Raw genomic sequence first — 8,580 nt, 5'->3', positions numbered from 1 at the left:
AACCAGGGGATGCAGAAGACAGAGCTGTGCAACAAATGGCAGGAGACTGGGGCGCGCCCGTACGTCGACCAGTGCCAGTTCGCTCACGGCATCAAGGAGCTCCGTCCGGTGATCAGGCAACCGCTCTACAAAACCCAGGTATGTCGCATGGTTCTGGTTGGTGGCTCCTGCCCTTATGTTATGGTCATCGTTGCCACTTCCGTCACACCCTCACTGAGCTTGCAGGAGAAACTCTTGGGCCACTTTTGACAGTCTTGATCATAATCAAAACTAAAAACACACACAAAAATTAAATATATGATGTGGTCAAGAACTATGGATATTTTGGGTACATTGCATGAATTATGTAAATGCTGGGTTGGGTTTTTCACATATACTGATTCTAATGATGATATTTTCACATCACATGCAATGCATGTTTCATTGCAGTAATTCTCTTTTTTTGGGCTCTCTATTAGCATAGACTGCGTGTGAGTAACGGTGTGTATTACTCGCTATTATTCAAATAAGTTATTAGAGATATTACAAATGAATTGAAAAAATTGTCTTTGTAAGATTAAAAGCTTGGATATATATGGATATTAGTAGTGCAAAATGATTTTTTATTATTATTATTTTCGTTTAGTAAATGATTGATTGATTAATGTTATTGCATGACTCTGTGTAAATTGTGTTGGGTTTCTCGTGGGACATGTGATGGTTGAGATATATATATATATATATATATATATATATATATATATATATAGTGGTATATCACTTTTTAAAATTTGTTACAGACAAAAAAAATTGTATAATTGATACATATATGTATATATATATATATATATATATATATATATAAAGCATGTGCCAATTTAAGTAGGAAAAATGTTGGTTGGGAAACAAGAGTTGGCATGGGTGATCATGGATGCTTTTGGTTATCCAGTATGTGTGTCAACAACCGTTTGTTGGTGAATCCTGACCGCCATGTTCACGTCAATGCGGTTGCTGTGAAAGTACAGACACATCTATGTGCCCCTAAAAGACTAAATCCATCCTTTCGAGTCTGGACCACAAGTCCGCTATTCATAAATCATAATATTCAAATAAGTGGTGGTTAAAATTTAGGTAATTCTATTTTTGCGGTCGGAAGCGTATCGTGTCAATTAAAAATATTTTACTAAACAATTCAATCTGAGTACGACCTATTTAATAATCGTATTAGAAACTCTTAACACTAATTTAACCTGTTTATTAAACGGGTTACAAGTGTAACCCGTTTAATGAGTTGTTTAATAAAATTAAATATTTTATTATTTAAATTATTAATAATACTCGACCAAACATTAAATACTAAAAAAATATAAATTTCAATCCAATCAAATTACTAAATAATTTTTAATTCACAAAAGAATAAATTATAAGATACAAGTTTAGATAGTTATTTTGAAATTTAAATAAAAATTTGTTTATGACACGTATAGTTAAACAGATATAAACAAGTTACATGGGTTAAATCTTTTAATCCAAATACTAGATTAATTAAACGAGTTAATCATGTCGACCCGTTTATGATCCAAAATTGTTTAAAATCAATCCAAATTTATTTAACTCGTGTCATTGTTTTGATTGTGTTAACAGGTTATATCAAATTTTGTCCCCTGTTGGAATTGGATACCAAATTATTGTGGGTTATTAATTTCCCGAAAAAAAAAAAAAAACATTATTGTGGGTTGGTGGTCACATCCCATCACGGACCCATTTGACCAAACAAAAAACATGGTATCTATTATTCTGAAAGCCATCTCTGCATATAAAGACATTGTTGTTGTCGTTTCCTTTTTACCTCAATATTCAAAGAACTTGACATGTCTTGTTCTGGGCACGAATAAAATAGGATGAAGTGAAATTGGAATGACCATTTTAATTTTATTATTTAATTATAAATATAAAATATATAGAATGGAATGATAATAATTATTCAAGTGTTTGATTGAATTAATTTAAAATTTAGAATGAAATAAATTTTAAATTAATCCAATCAAAATATTTCTATTAGTAACAAAAATATTAAATTAACAAAATGACATTTTTTTATGATTTTTTTAAAAATAAATAGTGACAGTGGCGGTGGTGACAATGGTGGTAGTGGTGGTGGAAAGCTGTAGTGATGTTAGAAGGCGGCAGTGGTGGCAATGGTGGAATGCAGTGTTGGTGGAAAATGGTGGCAGTAGTGGTAGTGAAAGAAGATAGTGGTGTAGATGGAGGTGGTGGAAGCTAATGGAGGTGAATGCAGTAAAGGTGGCGGTGGTGATGGTGGGGGTGGTAAAAAGCAATAGCAGTGGTAGAAGGCAATGGCGGTGGTGTTGGAAGGCGGTGGCATTGGTGAAAGGCGATGGCGAAAGGAGGTAGCGATGGTGGTGGCAGTGGTAAAAGGTGGTGGCAGTGGTGGTGGTAGAAGGCAATGACAGTGGCGGTGGTGGTGAAAGGCGATGATGGTGGTTAAAGGCAGTGGCGGTGGCGGTGGCGGTGGTTGCAGCAAAGTAAGGCAGTGTTGGTGGTTAAAGGCGGTGAAAGTGGTAGAAAGCGGTGAAGGTAGTGAAAGTTGGTGGCGGTGGTAGTGGTGGTGGCAATGTTGAAAGCTGCAGGTGGTTATGGTGGAAGGTAGTTGTAATTTTTTGACTTGGAACATGAGTGTATTTTAGGAAGTTGATTTTTTTATAAAAAAAAATTAATTAGGAATGGAATGGCCATTCTATTGGTACTTTAGTTTTGGATAGGATTTTCATTACAATAAAATGGTTTCCCACTTTAAATTGCATACTAAATAAAGAAATGGTTAGAATGACATCCCATTCCTATACACCAAACCCAACATTATGGGAATTATCTTCTATCCAATCAAACATATCATAAAAGTGCAAGTCTACAAATTAAAAGTTTTGTTTTAAGAATTTAACTTTTTAAGAAGGTTGGTTTTAATATTTTTATATTATATTAATGGTGAATGAATTATTAAATATGTCTAAATGGATCCAAGATAACTTACTTTTTATAAGTTTAATTCAAGAAAGTTAAAATGATAACAGTACAAAAATAGTACTTCAACTTTTTAAATGTGATATTTATTTTAGAACAGTCAAAAATAAAAAGACAAATATTTTATTTTGAAATTTATTATATTCCGTATTCATATTGTATCATACTCATGTCTGTGTTTTTATTCATATCCATACTTGATTACAGTCAACCAATGGGATACAGGTCTTCAAATGGACGTGCGACCCACCACCATGATCCATTACTCATTTTGTGTAAGAATCTATGGTGCCCTTTTATCATGCTCATGGTTCAATTATTCAACTAAAATTTCTATGCAAGTGCTAGACAAATTAATTCATTGAGAAAAAGTTAAGGACCCGACAAGCATAATTTCTTGGGACCTACAAAAGATGACCTTTATGGCATATATTTGATTATTCAGCAACAATTTTTATGCACGTGTTTGACGAATTGGCCACTTATTTAGACAAAGTACTACCTGTCCGCATCACAAGCTGATAGGAGGTTGTTCTACTCTTGTCTTGGATTCTGTTTTTTATTTCTGTTTTAATAATTAATATTATTATGATTGAATGTTGAATCACTTCATGTTGCCATTGGTTTTGTGTGCATGAATGGGAACTGAATGACCCTTCTTATTCTATTGCCCGTTATAAACATAAAATGTATAAAAATAGAATGATTATAATTATTTTAATATTTAGTTGGATTAATTTAAAATTTAAAATAGAATAAATTTCAAATTAAGTTCTATAAAATATTTTTATTAATGACAAATAAATTAAATTAACAAAATAACATTTTCTATAATTTTTTTAAAAATAATTGGCGACAATGGCAGTGGTAGATGGTGATAACGATGGTAATAGTGGTGGTGGTGGTGGAAAGCTGTAGTGGTGTTAGAAGGCGGTAGTGGTGGCAATGGTGGAAGGTAGTAGTGGCGGTGTTGGTAAAAAGTGATGGCAATAGTGGTGGTGGAAAGAGATAATGGTGTATATGGCGGTGGTGGAAGCTAATGGAGGTAACTGTGGTGTTGATAGAAGGCAGTAAAGGTGGTGGTGGTAAAAGGCGATGGGGCTGGTGGTAATGGAAGGTGGTGGTGGTGATGGTGGCGGTAAAGGAAGGCGGTGGCGGTGGTTAAAGGCGGTGAAGGTGGTGGAAAGCAGTGGGCGGTGGCAATTGTGATGGTGGTGGTGAAAGGTGAAGGTGGTTGTGGTAGAAGGTAGTTGTGGTTTTTTGACTTAGAACATAAGGATTTTTGAGAAGTTGATTTTTTTTAAAAAAAATTACTTGGGAGTGAATTGGCCATTCCATAAGTTTAGTTGTGGATATGATTTTCATTCCAGTAGAATAGTCATTCCCTCTCTAAATTGCATACCAAACAAATGAATAATTAGAATAGGCATTTTATTCCATTCCTACACACCAAACACAACATTATGATAATTGTCTTCTATCCGCTCAACCATATCATAAAGTGCAACTCCACACTGCTGAGAGATTTGTATCATTGTTAATCATCCAATTCATATTCTCAATTTACTTATACTAAATGTATATAATAATAATAATAAATTATCCCTCCATCCCAAATTAAAGTTTTGTTTTGAGAATTTCTTTTTAAAAAAGTGGGTTTTGATATTTTTGTATTATATTGATGGTGAATGAATTATCAAATATGTCCAAATGGATCCATGATGATTTATTTTTTATAAGTTTAATTCAAGAAGGTTAAATTGGTAATGCTACAAAAAAATAGTACTTTAATTTTTAAAATGCGACATTTATTTTGGAACAGCCAAAAATAAAAGGACAAACATTTCATTTGAGATTTATTGCATCCCGTATTCGTATCATATTGTATTCATATTTGTGTCTACACTCGTATTAATACTTCATAACAGTCAATTAATGGGCTATAGGTCTTCAAAGAGACATTGCGACCCACCATCGTCAGGGATGGAGGCATTCAGAGTCCAGTGGGGGCAATTGCCCCCACTAGAATTTTTTTTTTATTATTTTATTTTATACCCCCTATAAAAAAATTATTTTGAAATATATACTTATAAAAAAATCCATTATCCCTACAGAAATTTTTGAAAATTAGCACTATTGCCCTCACAAATTCACATTGGGCTTCTTTAAAGAGAAAGGGCCAATGCTCCAAACTACTGAAAGAATCCATCTAACCATCAAACACATTACACAGAAAGTTATTTATAATGGTTTGAATTTTTTTTTATTATAATGGTTTGATTTGATTTTTATTTTTATTTATTTATTTATTTATTATTATTATTATTATTATTTTTGCTATTAAAAGTTACCCCGCTTACATAATTTTCTGAATCTGTCCCACCACCACGATGCACTACTCAATTTGTGCAAGAATCTATGGTGCCCTTTTATTATGCTTATGGTTCAATTATTTAACTAAAATTTCTATGCAAGTGCTAGACAAATTAATTCATTGAGAAAAATATAATGACACGACAAGCTTAATTTCATGGGACAACCCTACAAAAGTTAACCTTTATGGCATGTATTTGATTATTCACCAACAATTTCTATGCACGTGTTTGATGAATTGCCACTTATTTGGACAAAGTACTACGTGCCCGCATCACACGCTGGTAGGAGGATATTCCACTCCTGTCTTGCACTCCGTTATTTATTTATTTATTTATTTTTTATGAGTAATGATACTTGCACTGATTTGTTACAGTGAATTATCTAATCGAATATTTTTATTTAATTATTTACACATAATACATGAAAGTAGGGAGCCTCACTTCTTTATTTATACATAAATGGACCAATTAAAATAAATAGGTCTGGCAATTCCTTATAACAAATGAAATAAATAAAGGAGTGGACCCTTCACTTACATGTATTCTGCATAAATAATCAATCAGAAACATTCGGTTAGGTAATTCACTGCAACAAATTGATACAAGTATCATTACTTATTTTTTATTTCTATTTTATAACATAAATAATAAATATTATCATAATTGAATGTTTCTATAAATTATTCTCTAGTTTATATAAATCCCAATTTATTTTGAGATTCTAATCTCTCGTTTATGTAAGCAAATATTATTTCAAAAATGTTACGCCAGCTATGTGTCAATTTTTATTATTGCTTTTACTTTGACCCGAAATAAAAGCATTGTTTCTATTTTAAAGTATCTTTAACACTATTTTAAAACTTGTTTGGTAACGTAAATTTGTTGTAAGATTTTTACCTACCTCTCGGATGCTTTTCTATTACATCATGTTGCAGGTACTCCCCCAGGCCGGCGAAGGAATGAAGCAATTCCGTCTGGGGAAACCTTAGCCTGAGCTATCATGGAGATTGTGCCAGGAAGAGCATAATTAAATAGGCTGTTGAAGTATTCTAAATATTGCAAGGGCAGATAGTATCTTCCCCGATTCAAGTGGGATCTCCATAAGCACACAAAGCACGTACAAAAGTGACTAAAGTCTCTAAATGTAGGGAAACTCCAGAAGACAAAAGTGATTATCGCTACAGTGTATACATATCCTCTCAACCATCCACCCTCGCTCCACAATTTTAGACAATTAAGAACTTCATCTCCCACCCTTGAAGCTTGAGAATTAATTCTCATGTTCCTCAAGATTTCTGCAGAGGTTGACTTCCTTCATTCTTACTATCTTTAGATGCCATCAACTTAGTCTGGAACTTCCCCTGTTACACTGCCTAGTGGAATATTCCCTAATGTCACGATTACAGTAGAGACAAAGGCAGCAATTAAAGCCAGCGAGCCCAAGCTTTTTACACAAGATCCCCAATGCCACGGAAACTTGCAAGATTTTTATAAAATAGTAAATTTTCATATTTTTCTGTAGGTTATGAAAAATTATTGAAATTGATATTATCAAACACGGCCCTATAAATTTAAGAAATTTAAGTACAGTTCAAAAATGGCATGCACTCTGACAAATAAGTGATGGTTACGACTCAGATAGCAAATTATAGTGGGCTGGTGGTCACAGTCCATCATGGACCATTTTGACCAAACTAAAAAAAAAAGGTCATCTGTTCTTGTGAAAGCTACCTCTGCAAATAAGACATCGTTGTTATCGTTTTCCTTCAGACATCAAGTTTCAATGAATTTTCAACCTCCTCTCGGTCTGGCTAGTGTGCTGAGCAAGAAAATACCAAATTGGGGATATAGTAGTTTATTGGGGTAAAATGGAGAAAACATTTGGTGACAATGCTGAATGACTTTATGAAAATTATCTATCCATCAACCAACCATATGATAAAGTGGAAGTTGTACAATGTACAGAGCTTTGTGTCACTGTCATTGTTAGTCCATTGATATTATATTCTCAATTTAATTGTAGTAAAGTATACTTTACAAAAGTTCAGCATGGCCATACTAGTGCCCCAAAACTTCGAAGCTAAAAGAAAAATATCAGTTTGAAGTTGTAGGTCTTATTTTCTGCATCGGTTTACGGAGTAATTTTTAGTTCAAAAGATAAATTTGAACCAAATCAATTATATTAGTTCTAACAAAATTGAACTCAAACCGAATTGATAGAACTGTTTGAGTGAACCAATCCTAACTGTATAAAAATAAATTGGATCAGCTTAATTTCATGGATTGGGGTTAGCTAAAAATATAATTATGTTAGCTTAAATAAGAACCTATTGCTATCAACCCCAAAAAAGCTGCTATGACTTCTGCCAAACAACAAAAAAGCATGTATTTATTTCACACCCATAATAAAATTATGATCTTGGCAACATGTTTAAATAGTAAAACCACAAAATTCCAAGATCATTGAGCTTCCTTAGCATTTACAACAGACTATGAACAACTTGCCCAAATTATAATAAACAAAGGAAGGTACAAAGTTGTGAATGGGTCTCTAAACATAGTCCGGATCCTCTGTGGTACAGGTGTTGCATCTGATGGTCCGCATCAGTCACACGTTTGACACGAATGATGACACAAGTGCTATATCATATCTTATCAAGCCTGGTAGGGTTCACCTTCCCTCCAACCAACCTAGCAGGGTTCCCAACTGCAGTGGCCTTGATGGCACTTCCTTAAATACCACTGAACCCGCACCAAATTTTGGATGCCTATCCCCACGTCTTACCAGTCCCACCCAATGTCACATTATGAAAAATTAACACATTGTCTCCTATGACAGCCGTCTCTCCGACGACAACGGTGGCATGATCGAGCAATATCCCCGTCCGATCCTCACCCCTGGATGGATGTCCATGGCACACCCCTCAAACACCTTGTTCTGTATGAGCAGAGCCAATGTTCTACCTTGTGACCACAGCTTATGTGCCGTCCTACGAGATTGGCATTGAAATAAAGTCCTTGAAATTCAAGAAAGAGCGGACATAACTAATACAGGCAAGGTCTCTCTCTCATAGCCCTCATTTCATCTCTGATTCTCAAGATTTTTTGATCCTCTGTAAAAACACCCAGGAAAATAGAGCACTTTCTAGAATGCCATTTGTTACAGAGGTGCTCCCTGTTTTTC

Source organism: Cornus florida, unplaced genomic scaffold, assembly GCF_030987335.1.
Source record: "Cornus florida cultivar Cherokee Brave unplaced genomic scaffold, ASM3098733v1 CherokeeBrave_3.0.0_Hap2_Chr05, whole genome shotgun sequence".
NCBI classification, from domain to species: domain Eukaryota; kingdom Viridiplantae; phylum Streptophyta; class Magnoliopsida; order Cornales; family Cornaceae; genus Cornus; species Cornus florida.
Note: the sequence above shows the minus strand (reverse complement) of the source record.